Raw genomic sequence first — 22,595 nt, 5'->3', positions numbered from 1 at the left:
GGTGTGTTTGAACTTTTCTAATCTGTTATTTCAACATCGTTCCAGAGTTTGGTTTCTGTGTGTTTGGTCTCAACTGACAAAAGGCACTGACCATGCAAAATATGAGACAGAAGTTAATCATTTATTTGTGTTTTGAAATAATATTGGCTGCTGTTTAATGAGTCCCAGACAATCGGTATCAAAGGTGAAAGAACATTATATTCAGACACCTTTTCTACTAAAAAAGTCATTAAATATCAATATAAATCTGTATAAATTTGTAGCAGTTTGCCCCTGAACCTTGTGGCGTTGGAACGACCTCATCTACATGCAGGTCTGTGTACTGTGTGTCCTGAGTGTGTGTTTGTGCGTGTTGATGTGTGTTTGCGTAACCCACTCAGACCCGGTTTCATAAGCGCTGTTATCACGGACAATGCAGCCTACTTCCCACACAGATGAATATTGATGGCGGAGGTCTCAATAACAAATGTTCCAAAGCAAATGTGCTTACACAATTAAATGTACTATTTTGGGACGCATTTAATGAGCTTACTGAAATGTTTTGGTTTTTAGTCTTCTATTATTTCCATTGTGGGTTTCCATTGTAGACCAACATTATTAATGTCAGTAATATGTTAATAAGCATGGATTCATCATACTCAATACAGCCCTAGCCTTTACCTAGACAGGTAAACCTCCCCCATTTCCTCTGTTTGGATTTGATAATTTTCTGAAAATGAGTTAAAGGTGCACTATGTAACTTTTCTAGTTAGTGGTACCAATTGTTAGCCAGGCTAGTGCCACCTAATGCCTCTGCTCAATTTCATTTCTGTCCAGCGACTAAGTCAGGAATCGGAATACACTAGACAGTTTGCAAGAACCCCGGAAGAGCAAGTTCGGGCACCTGCCAGTCAGCGAAGAGCTGTGAAGCCATGACTGGGTCCCTTTTTGTGGTACAACACAACAGTAAACAAAGCAGTCGAGATGGATGTAGACAAAGACATACATTCTGTGTTGGCAACTATTCCCGAGATCATGGATTTAAAGCCGGAATAAAGAGAATGTTTGGTGAATTTTATCAAGGGGAAAGATGTTATTGCCCTTCTTCCTACGCGATTTGGGAAAAGCTTAATATACCAGTTAGCCCCGTTAGTGGCGCATTACATATGTCACAACCAAATAGGTTGGTTAAATTGGTTAAATTAAAAAAGTACCCGCCTACCATCGAGCGAACGAATCCTAATGCTGCATAGAATGTTCCAAGTATGGCATTAAAGGTAACTATCTCCAAGGAGACAGGCAGGCCTATAGACATACGTGTCCGCTTACATACAAAAATTGTAAGAATACATATTTTTATGATATTTTGAGCATTTTGAATTCAGTAACTGCAATAGACAAGTTTAAGACAAGTTTAATGCCATACTCTTAAAAATTATAGGCAAAGAAAAAAGCTCTCCATGGAAAAAAACAGGTACTAGACCCTCCATGTGAAAACTGACCTAACACACCTTTAAATTCTACAATCGGATCTTGACAAACTGAGAATTTACATAACTAAACACAGGGCACACATAATATTACCTATTAAGTAACTCCTCCCTTGTGAATGTGTGCCAGTTTCATATGATTACACAAGCGGTTTGTACCAAAAGGTTAGCATGGCCCACAGGCTGCAGTCTCACTGGATCTGCCCGTCCCAATACAAATAGGCAGAGAACTGGAATCAAGCCATAATACAGTACGTTCAGATAGGAGAGTTTTAGAAAGTTTTGGAGGAGCAAAAAAATCAAAAAATCAAATGACTATTGGGATGAATAAAACAATCAAACACAAAAGGAGTGAGAGCTTTGTTTTTGTTTTCTTTTTTCTTTTTTTAGTTAAAAGTCCTGAACTGTGTGCTCCTCAGGGACAAGGCTCAAAAGCTAACAGTGAAGATGCCCATGCTTGTAGTATAAAAACTTAGTGTGACAGAGTAAAAAAGCAGTCAAAAAAGTCTGAGACACTTATATTAAAGTCCCTTAATGGTTACATGGGACGAAAACTAAAATATATATTAATCTTCCACACCTATTTACATTGTAATGATCAATAAGTATACATTTGTTCCTGTTGTGATTGTTATGTTATGTTATCCCTCCTCCTATAATACGTGAATTAGTTTATTGATCTGGACACCACCCCCTCTGCCTCCACAGCACGTCAGCGAAACAACAGCTCTGATTCACTTTTCACTTCTCTGTTTTGACCGCTGTCAGCCACACAAGACAGGGCCGTGCACATTTGGGCAGAGGAACTGCATGTGACTGACTCATTATCTCCAGGAAAATGAGCTGTTGTTGACATCTTTCAGCGCTATAGCGTGTTTACCTCACCAGTGACGAGTGCTGCGTGGGCCTCTGTTTCACTGTTGCCATGACATCCAGAAACCACAAAAAGATTCAGGTTTGATGTGGGGGGGGGCGGGGCTGTGCGGTGGGCGGAGGGATGGCCGCTGCACAAACCACAAAACACACAAAACACGCAAACACACAAACACACAATCATGTCACCTCATCATTAACACATCTTCGCCTTGGGTCTGTGGACAGCAGCAGACTTGATGATTAGCTTTCACAAAAATATAATATTAAGCCAAAATCATGCAAATGGCTTATGTGTCACTGCTTTTTTCATGTGCGTGTGTGTCTGGAATTGGCAGTGGATGAAAGGTCTTGCCCAAGGGCACAGTAATAGCCACTGAGTTGAGCTGGAAGCGATTCACCAACCCTCCAGTCAACCTTCTGTGCCACTGTCAAAAGCAGTTCATGTCCTGAATGTAAAAGCAACATTAAATTTAAAGCAACAATGCCACACAAATAAATAAGAGTGGATTAAACACACCAGTTAGTGTTAATGATAAAGCACTTTGAGTTGTTTTGGTACTTACTAAACAAGACACCAAAAATACTATATAATTGGGTTTTGTGTGAATTAAAATATAATCATTGGTATTGAATTACACATGTTCAACTTTATTTACCAAAACCTATTAGTTGAAGACAATCTGTCCTTAAAAAACAAAAAAGAAGTAATGAAAAGTATATCAAATGAAAACGCAGCATGCCTCCATCTAAAAACCCCTCAGTGTTAACAGTATGGTGCCCCTGTTTTGACGTCTCTGTTAAAGCCACAGTGGGGTGGAGAGTGTTTGATGCTTGTTATGTAACGTCTGCCTGGGCGGTTGCCATAGTGATCTGCCCAGGACCACCACCTTTGTGAGAAAGCGACCCACCCACTCTTGCAACCACATGACTTTCAGAGAGGCCTAATAGGTTTACCGGACCCCTGTGGCCCCAGTGTTTCTCAGTACGGATTAATACATTCTTATGTGTATCCCTACGAATGTGGGTTATCGAAATTGCAAACTTACTGTGCTGGAAATTGGACAAAGTCAGTTCAGAGTGAGAATTGCGAGAATGACACAAAAGTAAAAATACAGATAATGTAAAAGATTCTCATTCACATAAATAAATAATGGTATCTCTATGTCCTTCCTAAAAGCTCCTCACAGCTAACTTCAAGACCCAGTGAAAAATATGTTAAAGGTACAATATGTAACTTTCCTGGTATTATTAGAGGGTTTGGCATCTTTCTCCATGGAGATGGTTTTGTTTGACCTTGAAATATCTAGCCAGGCTGGCATCACCTAGTGCCTCCATTCATTTTTATTTCTCTCCAGCAACTAGGTCAGGAATCAAAATACAATAGACGGTTCGCAAAAACCCTGGAAGTGCAAGTCCAGGCACCAGCCAATCAGTGAAGAGCCATATATTCAGTATTGTCAACGATTCCCGAGATCAAAGATTTAAATCCAGAATAAAGAGAATGTTTGGTGAATTTCATCAAGGGGAAAGATGTTATTGCCCTTCTTTCTGTGGGATTTGGGGAAGTTTAATATACCAGTTAGCTCCTTTAGCTGCGCATTACATACGTCACAACCAAATAGCAGCAATTGGTTTAATAATAAATAGTACCCGCCTACCGTCGCACGAACGAAATCTAACACTGCAAGGTCAGACGATTTCTACGAAGTGAAACAAAGTGAAACCGGCTGATGAATCAGGCTAAGAAATATCTACAGTATGAAACATTTTATCTTTGTCAACTGAGACAGACTGATGACACCACCAGGCCAAATTATGGGTAAGATCTGTGGAGAGGCAACCATACTCACCATAGACAATGTGTTTTTCAATGAGTCTTTGAACACACACACACAAAAAAACAATATGTATGTTTTACTGCCAATATACTAGCAAAGCAATAAGCAATAAGCACACCCCATAATCAAAAAAGTTTGTGTAAGTGTAACTGTACCTTTAAAAAATATGTTGTTTTTATTGTTAAACTAAGAAAAAGATTTAGAGCTGTTGTGATCTGGTGTGGTCTTGCTTAACCGACCCGCCTGGCACTGGTGTTGTTTGTGTGGTACAGTGCAGCTCTGGGATTACAGATAAACTCTTAAAAGCAAATTAAGCCTGTGAATGTAGCCCAAATCAGCACAGTATTACTCTATGTAGAAACTAGTCTGGACCAATGGTAGTTGTTTAAATCCATGCTATACATATATGGCAGTCTATTCATTTGATTGCATTCATGAATTTGGTTTGGTTGTTATACTGTTTGAGCATCATTTTCTACACATTACAGTAAAGTACTGTGCATTGTGATTTCAGTACATAGCTGAGGTGCTCAAAAGGAGGTTAAAAATATATATATTTTCCTACCCCCAGAAGTTAGAAGTTAGCTGCTATGCGTGCAATGTCTGAAGAATTTTGTTAAAATTTAGAGAATACAAATATTTGCACATGTGACAATAGCAGTACAAGAGTATGATATTGTTATTGTTACTGTTACTGGCTACCCTAATTTTACTATCTCAGCAGTAATTAGGCTAAAAGAGGTCAAATATGATATGAAAACAAGAAGCAGAACATTTAATTTCCTCAAATGTAGTAGAGTTCAGATATGCAGACTCAAGGTTGCTTGGGTTGAATATAATGGTGAGAGTTGAAATAAGAACAATAATCAGCTTTATGCATCTTGAGTGTTGAATGCATTTTACTGTCAGTTCCAGGTTGGCTGCATATGACACCTACTGCGATTACAAAACATAATGTAACTAATGTCTACACAAACAAGTTGTTAGTTGTTGTGTCGATTTTATACAGTTGTGTGTGGACTGATCCCATAAAGTTCTGAAACATAAATGGTGCATAACATCAGTCCTACAGCAACTTATGCAAGAATTTGTGTAACTAATCCTGGAATTTGTCACATTTCCTGTCAATTACTAAAGAATAGAAACATTGTATTTTCCTATAAAAAAAAATTTAATTCTTAAATATTGAACCTGATCATTGCTATTTGTGACATGACCAACCAAAATGTTAAATGCCTTCCATCTGTATTGAATAGCATTGACTAATATAACGCTGTGAGGCCATTTGAAACCCAGCAATAAACGTGCACTATATAATTTTTTTGGTTAAGTTTTTGTGCTTGTTTCTATAGATATGTCATTGCTTTGTCTGAAATGTTCCACAGTATAACATTAAACAGCTCTACTTTACATTTATTGAACTTTAATGCTCAAAAATACCTAAAAAAACAGGCTTTCTGACTGTGAGCGGGGTTGGCTCTCCACAGATCTGATCTGTAAGTTGGCCTGGTTTGGTCTCGATCAAGATAGAAATATTTAATAGCATACTGTGAAACATTCCAGACAAAACAATACCATCTCTATGGAGAAAAACATTTGACGGACCCCTCACCAGAAAAGTTACACAATGCACCTTTAATGCAGTTTCCATTACGTCTAATCGCTATAGTGTTGTGATCCTGGTGTGACTTTGCTCTGTTCCTATATCTTTCTATGTTCCTTCTCTCCTCTTCATGTCCTCTGCACACACTCCTGCTGCTTCACACACACACCCCCCCCACACACACGTACACACACACACACAAATACACTAGCAGGTGTACACAAACTGGCAAGGTCTGTAAGTTCATTTGCACCTCTGCAGCTGACTTCATCAAACCGTTCGAGGGGTCACAGTTTTGACCTTGGAAGAACACTGCTGCTATGGCAACGGGAGCAATGTCGACCTGCCACCACAAAAAACACACACAAATGTACACAAGCAGGCCTTGATTAACAACACAACCAAACATGAGACAATGGATTTGAGAACGCATCAAAATCTCACATAGTACTGACCTATCTAGCCTATGTGTCTGTCTTTTTTTTTTTTTTTTTACTTATAATTTAACCCCTTTGAGAAAACAATTAACTAACCAGTGTTATTTGTCTCCCTCTCCTGTTTTTTAAAAATCTGTCTCAATCTGTTTTAATAAGATTCAACTTAGTTTTTTTTTCAGAATCAGAATCAGTTTTATTACCATTTTAAGTTAACAAAATTTGCAAACTAGGAACTTTCTGCAGCGTTATTGTGTAACAGAAAACAAAAATATTAATGCAAATAAATTATGATAAAATAAAAATAAGGGAATGCATTGAAATAAGGTAAAAAATGTTTAAAGTGTCTTTGAGTGTCCAAAAAGGGCTATATTTATGATTAAAATTTAAATAGATTTGATATACAATACAAAATATATAGTATGGGACAACAGTGCAAAAAGTGCAATAGGTTAATTACACTTGATAGTTATGTCATGTTATAAAGTTTGGTTTTGTTATTTACTTGGTCATTGTTGTACATGATATTTTTTCTGTTTTTGCTCTATTAAGTAAGGCCAAGTCTTTACCGTATTACCATGTCTCAAACTGTTCTTGTAACCTTTTTGCTAATTTACCTTTTTCATTCCTTTACAACTTTATTTATCATCTTGTTTGCCTTCTTCTTGGTTCCTGAGTAGAGCTAGGTCAAAACACTCGCATCACCACAGCCTGAAGGTTTTGCATTCAGAGCTTAGATTTGTAGCTTATGTTCAGCCTTGCATCAATAGTACTTTCAGGGAATAATTGAAGCGTTCATTGCTAAAACTTTCTGTTTTCCTAGAAATAATTAACCCGAAATGAACAAGGTTTAGCCATGAGCAGTTTAGGCTTGTTATGTCATTCAGACTAAAGTGAGGGTCACTATAGAAACAGTGGACCGGATGACTTCTTGCGTCACTGTTTGTACCAGATGAAATCAGGATGTGTTGTTTGCACGACAAAACAATGCTTTTCTCCTCTAAATGATGGGTCATTTTGTGTGACTTTATGTGATTTCCTGTGCGCAAGTAAGTCATGTTCAGTACTCGCTGGGAACAATTACCACTAAATATTTAGTTGTGCTGAACAAAGCTTCAGGAGCCAAAGGTTTTCTTTATGGGTCAGAAACAATGCAGAACTAAGCAGAACTAGCTAGAATATATTCTTTAAAAATGTTCTTAAAATATTTTCAGTATTCTATATTCAAACATATTTTAAGATCAGTTGAATTTAGTGATCCTGCTGTATGTAAAACTATATAAAACATACATTTACTGTATTTATTTAATGGTTTAGTTACCTAACATAACTTATTCCCCACAGAGAATAGAGAAGTCAATTCATGCTGAGTTACATCTTGGTAGGAATGTTGTCATGGAGACCAATCATCCTGTGAAATTCTGTAAATAAAAAAATTAAAAATCCTTGCAATTGTACTTTCCTGTACACTAAAGCAATAGTGGGTGTGAATTTTAAGGCTTACAAGATTTATAACTGTCTTTGTTTGACAGTCTTCTACACATGTCTTTTACTTGATTACATACATCAAAACTCAAAGGGGTATAGTCAAGGCCTCCTCTGCAGCACAAAGCAGTAATCATGTATGATCAAGTGCACACAGTAATACTTACCCTGGACATGAGCTAAACACTTGAGTGCCTTTGCATGTGAAGACTCAGATCATGAGGCAATTACTGTCACATCACTGCTCTATCTGTACTTGGGTTTTAGATTATATTAATTTAAAGATAATAGATAGATAATATATTTTAAAAAAAAGGAAAATTAAATGAATTGTGATTAAGATTATAGGGATGCACTGATATCAGCATCAATACTGAATGCTGCATCAGATATCAACTTCCAAATATTGGTTCATACTATATCCTCCTTGATCATATGACTTGATGTAATAAGACTACAGTTTACTAGTCATAGTTGGCACAGAATGTCTCTGAAAGATTTAACTTTTTTATACAAAGTTGTTCTGTAGTTACTTGAGAGATAATAACAGCTGCATAAGACATTTGGATCAGTTTTGTCTTATTTGGTTAAATGGTCATATTTTTATATAGCGCTTTTCCACTCAAAGCACTTTACAACAAGGAACCACTCACTCATTCACTCACACATTCATACACCTGTCTTGCCCAAGGACACAATGACAGCATTCATCTCTGGGAGCTGGAATCACATCAGCCAACCTGTGGGTCAGTGGATGTGACCACCACTGATGTTTATGTCGAGAGTGGGATTTGAACCATCAACTTTCAGATCAATGGTCAAACGCACTACCTAATGTCACCCAAATTATTATTCTAGTTTAAAGGAAATAAATGTCTCGGTTTTGGTTGATATCAGAGATTGTAGGACATCAAAAAGCTCTACCTTACGTTTATTCCACAGATCTGACCTGTAACTCGGTCTGGTTTGGTCTCCATGGAGATAAAAATGTTTAGTACAATACTGTAAAATGGTCCAGACAAAGCAATAATATTAGCACTGAGAAAAGCATTTGATGGACCCCCCTCCAGAAAAGTTACACAATACACCTTTAAAGCCATAGTACTGAAATTAGTATCAAAACTGAAAAAGCTGGATCTTCGCGTCTACACTTCTGATATGATATTTGGTGATATCAATCTCCATCAAGTGAGTGACGTGGATTTAACAAATCACAGTAAATTATGAACTTAAGGTTTGATGTGATTGTGAAATGACTTTACACATAGGATCTCATTCTAAGACATCTTAACTTATTTTATTTTTGTCCCTTTTTCTTCTTCTCGGACTCCAACTTATATGTGTCCAGTACGCATAGCACCCGTAAATGCTTTTATGAACATTGTGCATACAGATTTTCTGGTCTACTGTTTTCATAATTCCCATGCGTATGCTGCTCAGACAAATCTCCCTTACATCTTTTGAGCACAGTTGTTTTTTCCATGACCATTCAAACACAAATTATTCTGTTAAAAATGCAGGTCACTGGCCACACACAAAACAACCCCTATAGCAGCACCACTATCATATTTAGGTTGTCTTGGTTGGTTGACCCTTGCATGGCCCATATCTGTCAGCCTCTTTAGGACACTACCCTTGTTTCTCAAATAAGCCTATCAAAAGTGTTGGCCAAAGTGTGTCTGCATAGTAACAGAGGAGAAACTAACACAGGGGTACGGTGCTGCTGTCTGCTGCTCCAGTCTGCAGGGGGTCTCTTCCGATTCACTGGGCACACGGATATCATGTAAACAGGAAACCGACCAATCACAAAGCAGCATGCGGTTGCCACCCATTTCTGGATAGTAACATCACCAACACATGCACAATGGTTTGGATAAGCAGGCGTGGAGCGACAGAAGACATAGCACAGAGACTTCCCTGACACTATCTGACCTGGTTTTGGTGACGAGTGTCTGGAATGGGGGAGGAGGCTGCAGACGGCCATACATTATCAATGGAGATAGATCTGGCACTTACATAGACTATAAAAGCAATGTTGTTCATATTTTTGGATTTTGACTTAGACAAACTTTATTGATCCACAAGGGAAATGATTTGGTCACAGTAGCTCACACATCACAACATAATATAATAACAAAGACCAGCAGTAAATGGTAATAATACATTCAAAATTACTAGAAAGACTGGTGTTAAATTAATTTATTTAGTATGGATATTGTAAGGACTGTGACATTGCTAATCGTGATGATGTGATGGTGGTAGTAGAAATAATATTAATAGTAGTATGAATGATCTATAGTGTTACTAATTTTTTTCGTAGTGTACTTTTTGAAGCATGTAACTTTTAAATGCTCTGCAAATTCTATTGTGTTTACGTTATATACCAAACACACTCCCACTCTACCAAGCTACATGTGTTATAAATTGACTCCTGTGAGTTTTAACCCATGTTATAATGTTGTTACCTCCTCAAAAACATACCTGGAGTTGTGTTTTCTTTCTTTCACACATGTTTGAGTAATCTTGCATTATTATTAATTTAATCTTAATCTTAAACTGCTCTATTCCACATTGTGATGCCATGAAGAGATAGTTTTCAAGAGTTTCAATAATAAATAAAAGGATTCACGTTCAGAATAAACAGCCTGAAATGAACTGCACACTCAAACCCCACTGTAATGTTCCTTGTCCTTGTGCAAATCCTTGTTCACCATCACATTTCCTTTGGAAGGCATCCATGATAAATCCCACTGAGAGCCATTCAATCCCCTGACCCTCTCTTGTCCTTGTCTACTGTGAGGAGAAGTGTCCCAATAGAGACACTGGAAAACTTAAATTGTTAATTCATGTTTATAAGCAAATATACTACTGAGAAAACACAGAAGAAAAATATGAAGATCAAAGTACTATGTTTACTTGTATTTTGTCTCATGTGTGTGCTGTATATTTTAAGTTTTCGATCTAATTTTTTGTTTTGAATATTTTAGCGTTCATTATATAGCTGCAACTGTGCCAGTGCATAATTATGCATTGTCCAAACTGAAAAAAACAAACAAACAAACAAACAAAACATAGAGCTGTAGGGTAGTTTGTTTATATTTGACCAAATTGAACCAGTTATTGCTTCAGCTAAACTATAAAAAATATACTGTAAAAATGTACTTTACAAACTGTTGCTGTGTCCTCGGTGAATGCATTTCATCTGCATTTCCTAACACAGTCACAGCGTGGCTAATTGCGGAATAAAGGGCATCCAGTGCAAAACGGATTTCCCATTAATCTACATAAATGTGCACCAAACCATGGCAGGCTGAAGTGAGTATGAGTCTTTCAATTAATACATGCAAATCAATAGCAATTCATTGTGCAGGTCCCATTCGTTTCAATGTCAATGGCAAAAGTCAGTCATGTAGACTTATAGAGCTGTAATGGTGCCAGCGGTCTGGGCTCTCTCCTCATCTCCGCTCTGCATTAGTCTATCAGAGATTTACAGGGCCATTTTAAACAAGGGCATGTAAAGGTAGCACTGGGACAATAGACCACGGGGTCAGATCCATTTTCATTTTACATCTGATTTATACATGACACAATGTAGATAGATTGATTCAATGCACAGATAGAGGCATAAATAACAACATGGGGGGTACCTGAGGGGCTCGTATAGACACAACACACTCCTCCATGTAAGCACAGGAGGCAGACTATACATCAAGTAAAGTGCACATGTCAGTGAATGTATCAGGTAAGTATTAGGCCAGCAGATTGCATCTCTCATACCACAACACTTACGCTAATGGGAAAGGAGATTCATGCACAGATATATGCAGGTGGTTCCAACTGGTTTGTTTCAACTTTTAGTGCTGCCTGGCTTGGATGAATTTCAAGGCAGGAACATGCATAATATAACAGGTATATATAAAAGAACATAGATAACCTGCTAGCCGCATCCCAAATAGGAAGTGAGCAAGGAGGCGCTTGATTTCAGTTGACCTTACGTTGAGCAGTTGTCACCCCTCTCTTTGTAACTGCTGCAGCGAGCCTTGTCATTTTGATCTTAAAATGTGCTTTACATTATCCTGGTGTTTTTTGTCCGTTAATAAATTCTTATTCCTAAAATGGCGCATGGCTCCAAATTAACCACTAACATCATGAGTTTCATTTGACTGGAGCCAAAGCAATGGGTGACATCACCCTCTCTTAGTTGATCCTCTTTATACAGTCTATGGGCAAGACTAACAATAAACCAACCATGGTAACTAATGTGATTTGTGTACCTGTTAATTTTCTGAAAGTTACAAGTGGATACAGCTGGTATAGTAAACTTGTTTTAAAGACAAGATGCTTGAATCATTCAAAGACTGATTCAATGAAAATAATTGCTCCAGCTGTTTCTATAGCAGCATGTTTATCACAGTATTTTATTTCACAATTAAAGTGAATGTGATTTATTAAAATGGAGCAAAAATAAGATTGACTGCTCAATTTGATCGTTTTATTATTTAAATTATTTAGTTTAAAACAATTTGCCTCGGAAGCACTGAGTCTGAATTAAATTCTGGGCAGTTTGGATACCCCTGGCATAGAGACAAAGTTTTCTTTCATCAAGGGCTGCATATTTAAAAAATTACAACACCAGTGGCTGATTGGTGATGAATACAGTGAATAATTCAGATCTGTGGGTTTAGGGTAGGTTAGATAGAACCACCAGACTTCTATTTGAAGTTGGAACCGCAAGTTAGAGAAGAAACACACTAAAATGCTTGACATTGACTTTATAAGTTCATTTTTTGAACTTGCAGTAAAAAGTACTGCTTTTGGTAATGTGAGCCAACCCAATAAAAAATCCCAACAATCTTTATCAAACTTGACTTTTGTGGATGCTGTTGGCTTCATCAGTGAACTATGAAAGGGTTTGCACTCTAAACCCTTCTCCTGTTTCTTTGGCTGCCTGTATGGGCCCCTGGATTAAGAAAATCCATGCATGCTGGGTTAAGAATATTCAAATATTAATGTGGAGGGGACTGTGTGCGTTCAGGCCAGAGGAGAAGAGATTGTTTTGTTTTTTTTCCTTAAGCTCAATGAATACAACAATAAGGCTCTTGGGATGTTCTGTGAACGCTGCTTCCATCTGGCACATGTGTCTCTCTTTCATCTCCAGGTGGGCCCACTGTACAGCCCACCGCGCGCATGTATTAGTGTCTCCTTGAAGAGAGTCGACCTTCTGACGCCCTTTAGTTTCCATAGCAGCGAGTGGGCTAGTCGTGTAGCCTTAATGTTAGCCGAGCCCGAGCGCGGCGTCTTAAAAGTGCCATTGATTTTGTGCCCTACATTTATTCAAAACAGCAGCACGTTCAATCAAACTGGGAGGGCGCTCATAACTGCCATAGGACTTGTAAATGGTTCTATCTCTTGTGTTAGAGGAGGACGTAGGAGATGTAAATCCTGACTTTGTAATTAAAATGTTGAAAAACTTTTGTGTTGTTGAGTTTATGAAAATTCAATTGTCACAAGTTAATAAACCTAGTGAAACAATAGCTGCATTACAGATCATAACATTGTAAAAATAAAATACTGAAGCAAATAACCTGCTATAATTAAATAATAAATATAAAAAATATATATATAAATAGTAAATACATGCATATTGATTGGGGAGGTACAGTATTAGTTTAACAAGAACAGTGACAGAAGATAAATTATTATTTCTAGACATTGTATGCTAACATATGTAAATATATTGTAAAACACACTCACATTGCTTTTTATTTACAGTTATATAGATTTCAGAAAAAAATGCACAGTTTATTTTCCCTCCTCACAATCTAGTTATTTTTTTGGGGTTCGAAAGGCCAATCCGTTTGAACTCAAACATAACTAAGAAGTACTTTCCAAAAAGTCATTACTGGTGGTACAGTAATGGACAATGCTCCGTTGGGGCTCATTGGAGCATTGATTTGCAATTTAAAGAGATCCTTTTTCTAGCAATGAGAATCAATCCAGACACTCTCTCAAACAAAACCATTTGATCTCACACTATTTCAGTGTCCATCTCTCCTCATTGATTGTTTGCTGTAGGCACAGGGGTGGGTGGATTAAAAGTGTGGGCAGTCAGGGATCAGACAGACAGAATAAACAGATAAGTAGATAAAGATATGGGATTAACACATTCAAAGTGCTGTATAAACACCCATAGTCACACCCACACTTACTAAACGCACAAAAATGACAAGAAAGGTCTGAAAGCAAATTTCTTTCTACAAGGACAGTTTTGTGATGAACTCAAGATCCATAAATTTGAATTATGTTATAATTTCTAAACAAAATAAATTTAACATGCAAAAAAGGTCTTATATTACAGGAAAAAATACAAATGTTAATACTGCATGTTAGAATGCTGTTACCTCATGAAAAAACTCCCTGGAGTTGTGGTGTGGATTTGCATGTGAAATCTGGCAGGTTCTTGCTGCTATGTTGCACTATAATACAGTAATCCTAATATCCTAAATGATGCCATACATGTGGTCTTTACCAATCTAGTGTGCACAAAGTTTTGTCTCTCATTGTTATCCTCTGTCTAGCCTTGTGTTTAGCTCCTGGGTCAGGATTTAGCATAATCAATTACAAAACGTGCCCCCTCCTTCACCCTGATCCTCTCCGTCTGCTCCTATCCATCCACTGTACTGTATCTCTGGCTTTTCAGCAGTCCTCCTTTCATCTACATCACATCTGTGCAATAGGCCCCAATATGGAAACATTGTGACATTTTAGATTGACCTTTGCCCCTGAGCTGCTGCCACATGCTGATAAAAGATGCAACAAGCTCGGTCACACAGCAGCCTGTTGGGGTCTGCAGAAAAAAGACTTAAAAGTGGAAAGTGGTTGGAAAGCTCAGAGGAGTGGAGAGAGGGGCGAGCACACGAACCTGAGTAGGATGTGGTGATGTAAGAGTCTGCGTATAAATACTTCAAACATTTGTGTGGGCCTGCAAGTATAGACAAACAAACCCTGTACTGCAAATGTATACTGTACTGTACTTTTGAAATGTACTAACAGTGGTTTTTAAACTATAGAGACTGTCTATGCACGCTCCTTCAGGTTCAAACATTTGCTGTATTTAGTCGATTTAATCCACATTCACATTTTCTTATTTCCTTTTATAACAAGAGTATAGTCCTAGTTTAGACCTAGAATAATCCTGTTTTAGACTTGGTTTGGATCTGGTGGTACTCAGATAGTAAAATATTTCAGTAGGTTCAAATTTGAGAACGCCTGTACTTTAATCATATATTAGGAAAGTGGAAAAAGGCCTCCCATAAGGACAGAGCTCAGAGCCATTGCATGAGTATGAATAATGCAGAGATGAGCCGTCCCCTCGTCGTCTGAGAATAACTGAGTTCAAAGCCAATACAAAATGTAGAAAATACCAGGATTGTGTTTGGTTATTTCATTTTGACTTGCCAATTCACAATGGTGACCACTCGACAATAAACTATGAGTGAAGAACATTAATTAACAGTTAGCCCCACCCACTTCTCCCAGTCCCTTTTCTGTCTGGGATTGATATTTGCTTCCTTATAGTTCTTATTCAACAATTCCCTTCTGTGTAGGCAATATCATTCAGTTTTATTATTTTCACTAATAGCTACCTTTACGATAAACTAAAAGCATAAGCTCTTTAATTATGAGGTACTAAACTGTGATTCCTGGAAATATTGTGATTGTGTTTTAATTATAATTATTATTTTTTATTTGTTTATTGCCTAAACTGTGATATTCTCTTATGTTGGTGTGTGCAAGCCGTGCATATTTCTTCCCACATATTTGTATATAAACCAGCAAAATGCCTATTGCAATGAAGCAAGAGACAATAGCATCCAATCAATCTTAATAACATTTTGAACAGGCCTCTGTTGCTAGCCATCACTTTAAATATGACATATGTAAATGTGCAGCAAAATACCCAGAGTGGATTTTCCCCAGAGTCTAGACCTGATACATACATACATGTTATTAAGTCATTATTCTGAAATGGTCTCTCCGCTGCTGCCTTATCCTGACAAGTGAGCAATAAAAATATGTTGAACAGTGGATATGTGTGCGGTGAAGAAATAATCCAGCATGTCAAAAGTGAAAAGACAGGATGATGCAATTGTAAAACTGTCAGTCAGACTCTGCTGTTGATGGTGCATGCATGCAAAGAAGGAGCAGGAGATTAAAGATGCCCAGAAACTCATTAGGTGTCTGTAATACGGATGTGCTACTATTAATCAAGAACAGCATATATAAAGGGTAGTAATTAAAACTCAATAAACGGTTCCTAACTTGTCCAATAAAGTAAGTTCATATTGTGAGATGGATGCTGATTACTCAATATATTAAAGTTAACTTCTACTAAATGATAACGTCTGCTTTAGAGTTCTGAATCAGCTGAAACATGAGTGCAGTGATCATTAAATGCACTATGTTAGACAGTATGGCATTAAACTTACAGTATCTCCGTGGGGACAAGCAGGTGACCCCACCAGACCAAGTGCAGGTCAGATCTGTGGAGAGGCAACCCCCACAGTAAGAATGTATTTTCTGAGCTATAAACCTGTAATTGAGTACATGCAAGACAGATGAGTTTGATTCCATACTAAGGAACATTTTAATCTCCATGTAGATATGTTGCTGACAGTACATTGTTCACCTTTAATAATTGTATTTGGAAGTTTTAGTGGACACACATAACACATCATTGTTGCACAAACCTTCCCAGCTTTTGATTAAACTCAACTTTTGGATGGAAAAATACAACTAAAACAATTTAATATAAAACTATAAATGGGAAAAAGTGACTTTGACCTCGGTTACCCTCAATGTAACATCTTATTGTTGTTTACTGTAAAAGCCTGTGTGTTCACCGTTATGTAACGTGTACAGGCTGTATATATCTATTGTGTGATTTGTGTGAAGGTCTCTCCTGCAGTGAAGTGAATGACTCATTTCTGGGCAGAGCTTCCAATTATTTAGTCTTTGAAAACCACTGTTACATGCACTGCCCTGACCACACACCTGTTATCCCTGTTATTACGCAGCCACAGCATGTGTCCATTCTGATTTCCTTGACCATTATGTTGTAGTAATGTACCATTGTATCTCTATTCTTCCTGTTTACAGCAATGAGCATGTCACAGTATTAAAATTTAAGTCATTATTATTATGGGAAGAAACATCATTATTTTATTATATTTACAGTTATTCGCAGTTACTGAAACAATAACCAAGTAAGAGCAGAATCCTTGATACAATTTCATTCACAATCACAATAGATTACATACTAGTACTAGAAAAACGATAATCTTCTGAAATGTGTTATGTGTAAATGTGGCACAAACTGCCAAATAGAAAGGATTAGGGCTGGGCGATATGGATCAAAAAATATATCTCGATATATTTTGCTATATCTCTATATACGATATATATCTCGATATATGTTCAAGAAAAAATAACCCCCTAAAACTGAAAACTGCAAAAACAAATCTGCCAATTCCACAAGGTCTTTTTTTTAAATTGAAGTGTAAGAGGTAGGCAGTTCATATAGGAACATTTAAGATTACAAAAAATAATAATTTAACTGTAAAATAAATGAAATAATACATATTTCCTTCTTTTCATTCATAAATAAAACAACTCAACACAAGCTCATCTTTGCATTAACTCTGTTATCCAGACCATAACCATGAGCTCATTTAGCAGAAGAAGCTCAGGATGTTCCTTATTTTAATAGATCCATGTTATTATCCAGCAGTAAGGAGCTCTGAGGTTTAATCCCACAATCCACTGCAGATCAAACTGATCGTTTCCAAACACTATTGTACAAGTGACACTGCAGCAGATTATTAATTAAAATATTCTGCATAAATAAACTTTACATTGCTAAACTTTACAATATATAAAACATAACGACTCTAGAGCCACATCAGCCCGTTTGCGATAATAATGTGTTTAATGCAGTTTTGCGCACGTGTGTTTACATTTTACAGAAACGAAACTTAAGCGCATGGCTCATTTGCATAAACAGCGCACTTCTCATGCAGCTCAGCTCGTTTAGCTTCTTTCGGGCTAAAGGACGAGACTCGGTGGAATATGGAGGATGTGCTGCTGATGTTCTTGTCTGTAAATGGTGGAAAAGGTGCGTGGTGCTTGAAGCTTTTCACTGGCACCAACTTTCGGCGTTCAGGGCGATAGTGACGAGTGAAGGAGACACGAGCGAACAAAATCAGGGAGGCGGGGGCGCGGAGGTGACGAGAGAGAAGACAAACAAGTGAAGCGGCAAAGTCAAAATTGAATATAAGCATTATATCGATATATACGATATGTCAGAATTCATATCGAGTTTAAAAACTATCTCGATATATTTAAAATATCGATATATCGCCCACCCCTAGAAAGGATTATATTTAGGTTTATATTTTGGCATATATAGTAAATATGAATTACTTATTATAGACTTAAAGGTTGTATGGAGGATTTTTTTTGTTTGTTTTTTTTTTGTTTCAAATTGTCAATGATAGCATTATAGAGGTGCAGTAGCCTTGTAATTATGATGACCAAAAAAAAAGAGAATAAAAATTCATCAACTCTGGACGTGGTGGGGCCAGCTAAACATTTGCCAATAGATAACGACACTGCCTCGTTATCTGTTAGCTGACAGGCTGTCAATCAATCTCCCTACGTTTCTAGCGTAACTGACTTGCCTGCGCGCCGCCGGTACGTGGTTTACGTACGCCTGTCACGCAGTCCACAGACGCAAGACGCACAGACGCTGTTTACTCCACCAACGCAACAGTTCTTAGCGGCTTTTTTTGACCTATATCTTCCTCGCAGTTAGCACAAAGTTTGTTGCAATGGCGACAAGAATCCAGGAGCAGTTAGCCGCAAAAGAAAGTCCGTTTTTGAGGTCGCTGAAAAAAAAAGAAGACAAGGGGAAAAGCAGCGAAGCCAAACTAAGGTGATTCTTGAAGATTCATTCCAGCGATGGCGCGACTGAAGCAGACGCAGGGTCTAAAGACTGACGCATTGGTCGCCAAATGACTCCTGGACAGGTCACTTCTGCTTATTATGAAAACGTACTTTATTTCCAAGAGCTAGACAAACGTTTTTCAGGACACGAAAGCAATATCCTATGTCTGAAAACGTAATTTTCAAGGCAAAGAAAGAGTCCGCTTGCTGCTGCGTGTTGTAGCTAGTTCATTCGCACAGAATCTCCGCGCACCCTTCTCTGCACCCCTTTCCTGCTCCTCTCCCCGCTGCCCGATCCGCTCTTCCCCCTTCTCCTCACTTCTCCGGGCACGGAATCTCCGCGCACCGCTCCCCTCTCTCCTCTCTCCTCTCCTCTCTCCCTGCTCCGCTCTTCTCGCTCTTCTCCCTGCTCCTCACTTCTCGTCCACGAACGAAATGTCCGCACACCCGCTCCCCCCGCTCCTCACTTCTCCGTCTTGCCTAACCAACACTGTAGTTAGTTGTTTACAAGTCATGTGCAGCACCGGCTGTAAACAAACCTGTTTCTGGCGTAAAGAGGAGGCGGGAGAAGGCGTTTCTACGTAGGGAGCTGTAGGGGAGGGGGGGTGGTTTCACGCATGCGCAACATTTGAAAAAGGACAAACAGTCGCTGGATTTCTCGTTCCTTGGAAAATCCTCTATACAACCTTTAAGCAATTTTCATTGATCCCCAAGGGACATTATTTAGACACAGTAGCTCATAAAAATATAAATGGTAATAATAAATTGAAATTACTAGCAAATATATCTGGGCTATATACAGGAGGTTGTAAGGAAAAACTCTATACACTCTCTGCTGAACTATAGGTAAAAGGTAGCTGTTAATTTGACTACTACTTCATGACACCACAAGATGGAACAGAGCATTTTGAGCTTTGAGGTAACAACATTATAGCATGACTTTAAGCTCACAAGAGTGAAGCTTGTGTAATATAGGCCCTTTAATTTAGATGCCATAAAGAATTAGTGTACCATATTACACTTGAATAGCATTTAGGATCCGCATTCTTTCACATTTACCCCAGAAGCCTGTGACTGAACACTGTAGCTCTGCTGACAATAAAAAAAAAAAAAAATACTGCGAAGTCACTTGTGTTTATCTCTACAGCACATTGTTGCTTTTGTCCTTATATACAATCATGAAGTGTTTATTCGTGCAAACTGTTTTGGTTTGAGAGGTTTTGAATGTAGCCAGCTAGTCTCAGCATGAACAGTAAATATGAGGTATAAGTCAGTGTATCTGTGTAGGGTGGAGGTTTGAGCGATTCTTATGTGAATGATGAGAGCCTGAGGGTAAATGGAGCTTTTCGAGGTGTATCGTCTCTCTTTGTCCCACACCCTCTGGGCACATGCTTTTTAAGGTCTCAACTGTTGATCCACAGCCTGAGGAGGAGATTCAGGTGTCAGCAGCTTCCACGGCTAAAAGCATCATAATCACATTAGAGGTCGTCTTGTGAACAGAGTCAGGGGGCTTCTTTTGAGATTTGACTCTAACTCAAAACAGAGAAACCAGGAATTAGTTCAGGGGTAAACTGCACATTAACAGTTATAAACAAATAGGGTAGTGTTTTCCTTAATGTCACGGCTTATTACATTACCGATTACTACTTTGCATTTTATTTTCCTTATCTGACACAGTCCTTTAAGTTTTGGACACTAACATTTTTATATTGTTTATGTCCACAAAAATATGAAGAGAAAATTATATGAGGTAGAAAATTAAATCTTCATTTATTTACTCAATATTTTGCCAGATAAATAAATTGAAAACACCTTCTCAACCTGGTCAAGAGGCAGCATAAAACAGCACAAGCAGAATACTCTCAGAAACACATATCAACACATATTAATCATAACATGAAACAGTGAAATGTAAACATGAAACAGTGAAGCATTTGCAGCTTAAAGATATAAAAGTGTTAAAAGCCTGTGCACTGATAATATAAAAGTATATTTTTGTAATCAACAGAAGAGAATATATCCATGGGTTTCTGATCTCAAATAGTAGAAAAAGAGGGACAAGTTGTCAAATGTGGTGAGATGTTTAATAACACAGACTTTTTTGTTTTTCTCAGTTGTAATGCACACAAACGTAAAGAAATAGCAATATGTGGCAATTTATTAGAGCCACTACACTCAAAACATTACAGTTTTTTTTCAATCGCTTTTACACTTTCGAGATGATGACATGATGATAAGTTTATTCAGATGTTTCCATAAATAATAAATTGCATTATCATGCAGTAAATTATAAATTGCATTATTATGCAGTAATCAACAGATACATAAAGGCAATTATTTTACATTGCTCATCACAACTATAATCACCAAAAAATAAAAAAAATAAAAAATCAATCAAATCAATCCTTCCGAAAAGAAGTGGGGAGAAGCAATGCTCATCTACCCCCACCCCCTTTTACAACCCCATTAAAGCAATAATGTGCTTCTGCCAGACTCTTATAGTGCGTCACATTACTCCAGATACAAAAATAAATATAGCGTAGTTTACATTCAGATAACAAATAAACTTAAATTCCTTCTTGTGCATACGTAGCTATAATCATTTCTTTATACTGATGTTTAAACATTTACATATTTGGACATTTTTTGAGCTCATCGCTCATAGAGTTCCAGATTTTGACTCCACAAACTGAAATATAAAAACTTTTTCTTGTTGTACAGACACTATCCATATTAAAGAGATGAATTCCCCTTAAATTATAAGTACTTTCCCTTTCCTTAAAAAGTTTCTGAATATTTTTTGGTAGTTCTTTCCTTTCTGCCTTATATATTTTTTTTGCTGTCTTTTGAAACTTATCAGATCCTTAAAAAAGTTTAAACATTTTTGAACTGATAAATAGCTGGTCTGTGTGGTCATAAAACTCAGCGTTATGAATTATTAGTAGTGCTCTTTTCTGTAATATGAATAGTGGTTCCAATATTGTTTTAAAATTATTAACACAGATCTCAGCACAGTATGTTAAATATGGTGCAACTAAAGAACAATAAAGTGTGTGTAGAGCTTTCTTGTCCAGAATAAAAAAAAAATAAATTCCGAGAAACTTTTTAACAGTTTACATTTTTCAAAACTAGGAGCAAATACTCATGTCATCTTGGCATGTCTCATTTTACAAGAAGTGTTCTATGTTTTGTTCATGAAAAAAAGAAAAAAGAAAAAAAAAAAGAAATGCATGAAAAATGTGACATTCTTTAAATAAATGAGACGAGAGACCTAGATGAATATGCAGGACAGCCAAGGGACAAGTGGTCGCCCTATTGCACTGTTGTCATTGTAATTACCAATTTAAAACACAATGTACAAAAGTCCCTAAAATTTCTGCACCAAACAGGAAGCTGAGACCCATGAATATAGAAGAACTAATTCTAATGCAACCACCATGCAATCTCAGAGCCCTTGACAACAATCTCCACCAGCATACCGCTATGGTGACTGTCTTTCGTGATGGTTCAATCTCCCAGTAAGGGGTTAACTCTATGGAAATGGGATAATCCATTCTCATCAGATTTGAGCATAGAAAAAACGTCATGCTTTCTCTCTTCTCTCAACCACTGCACAACACACATACATACGCACGCATATAGCCACACAATGTAACACAAAACACCTGAGCGTAATAAATGGTATATTCCCCACCCTCCTGTCTCCCTAATTTGGATGAAGGAACCGTGTCTGGCGAGTGGATGACCCTCATTTCCACACCATTGAAGAGCAGGGCGTACAGCTGTGAATGATGAAATACACAGGATGGATGTGCAACTGTTCTTTTCACTGATCAACAAAGGCTGTCAGCAATGAAAGGACATGAACACCTGTTTGGGGCAAAAA

This window comes from Boleophthalmus pectinirostris, unplaced genomic scaffold, assembly GCF_026225935.1.
Source record: "Boleophthalmus pectinirostris isolate CB_2022bp ecotype Guang Dong unplaced genomic scaffold, ASM2622593v1 HiC_scaffold_18, whole genome shotgun sequence".
Classification (NCBI taxonomy): Eukaryota; Metazoa; Chordata; class Actinopteri; order Gobiiformes; family Gobiidae; genus Boleophthalmus; species Boleophthalmus pectinirostris.
The sequence above is the reverse complement of the archived record's forward strand: the minus strand, read 5'-3'. Positions refer to the sequence as shown.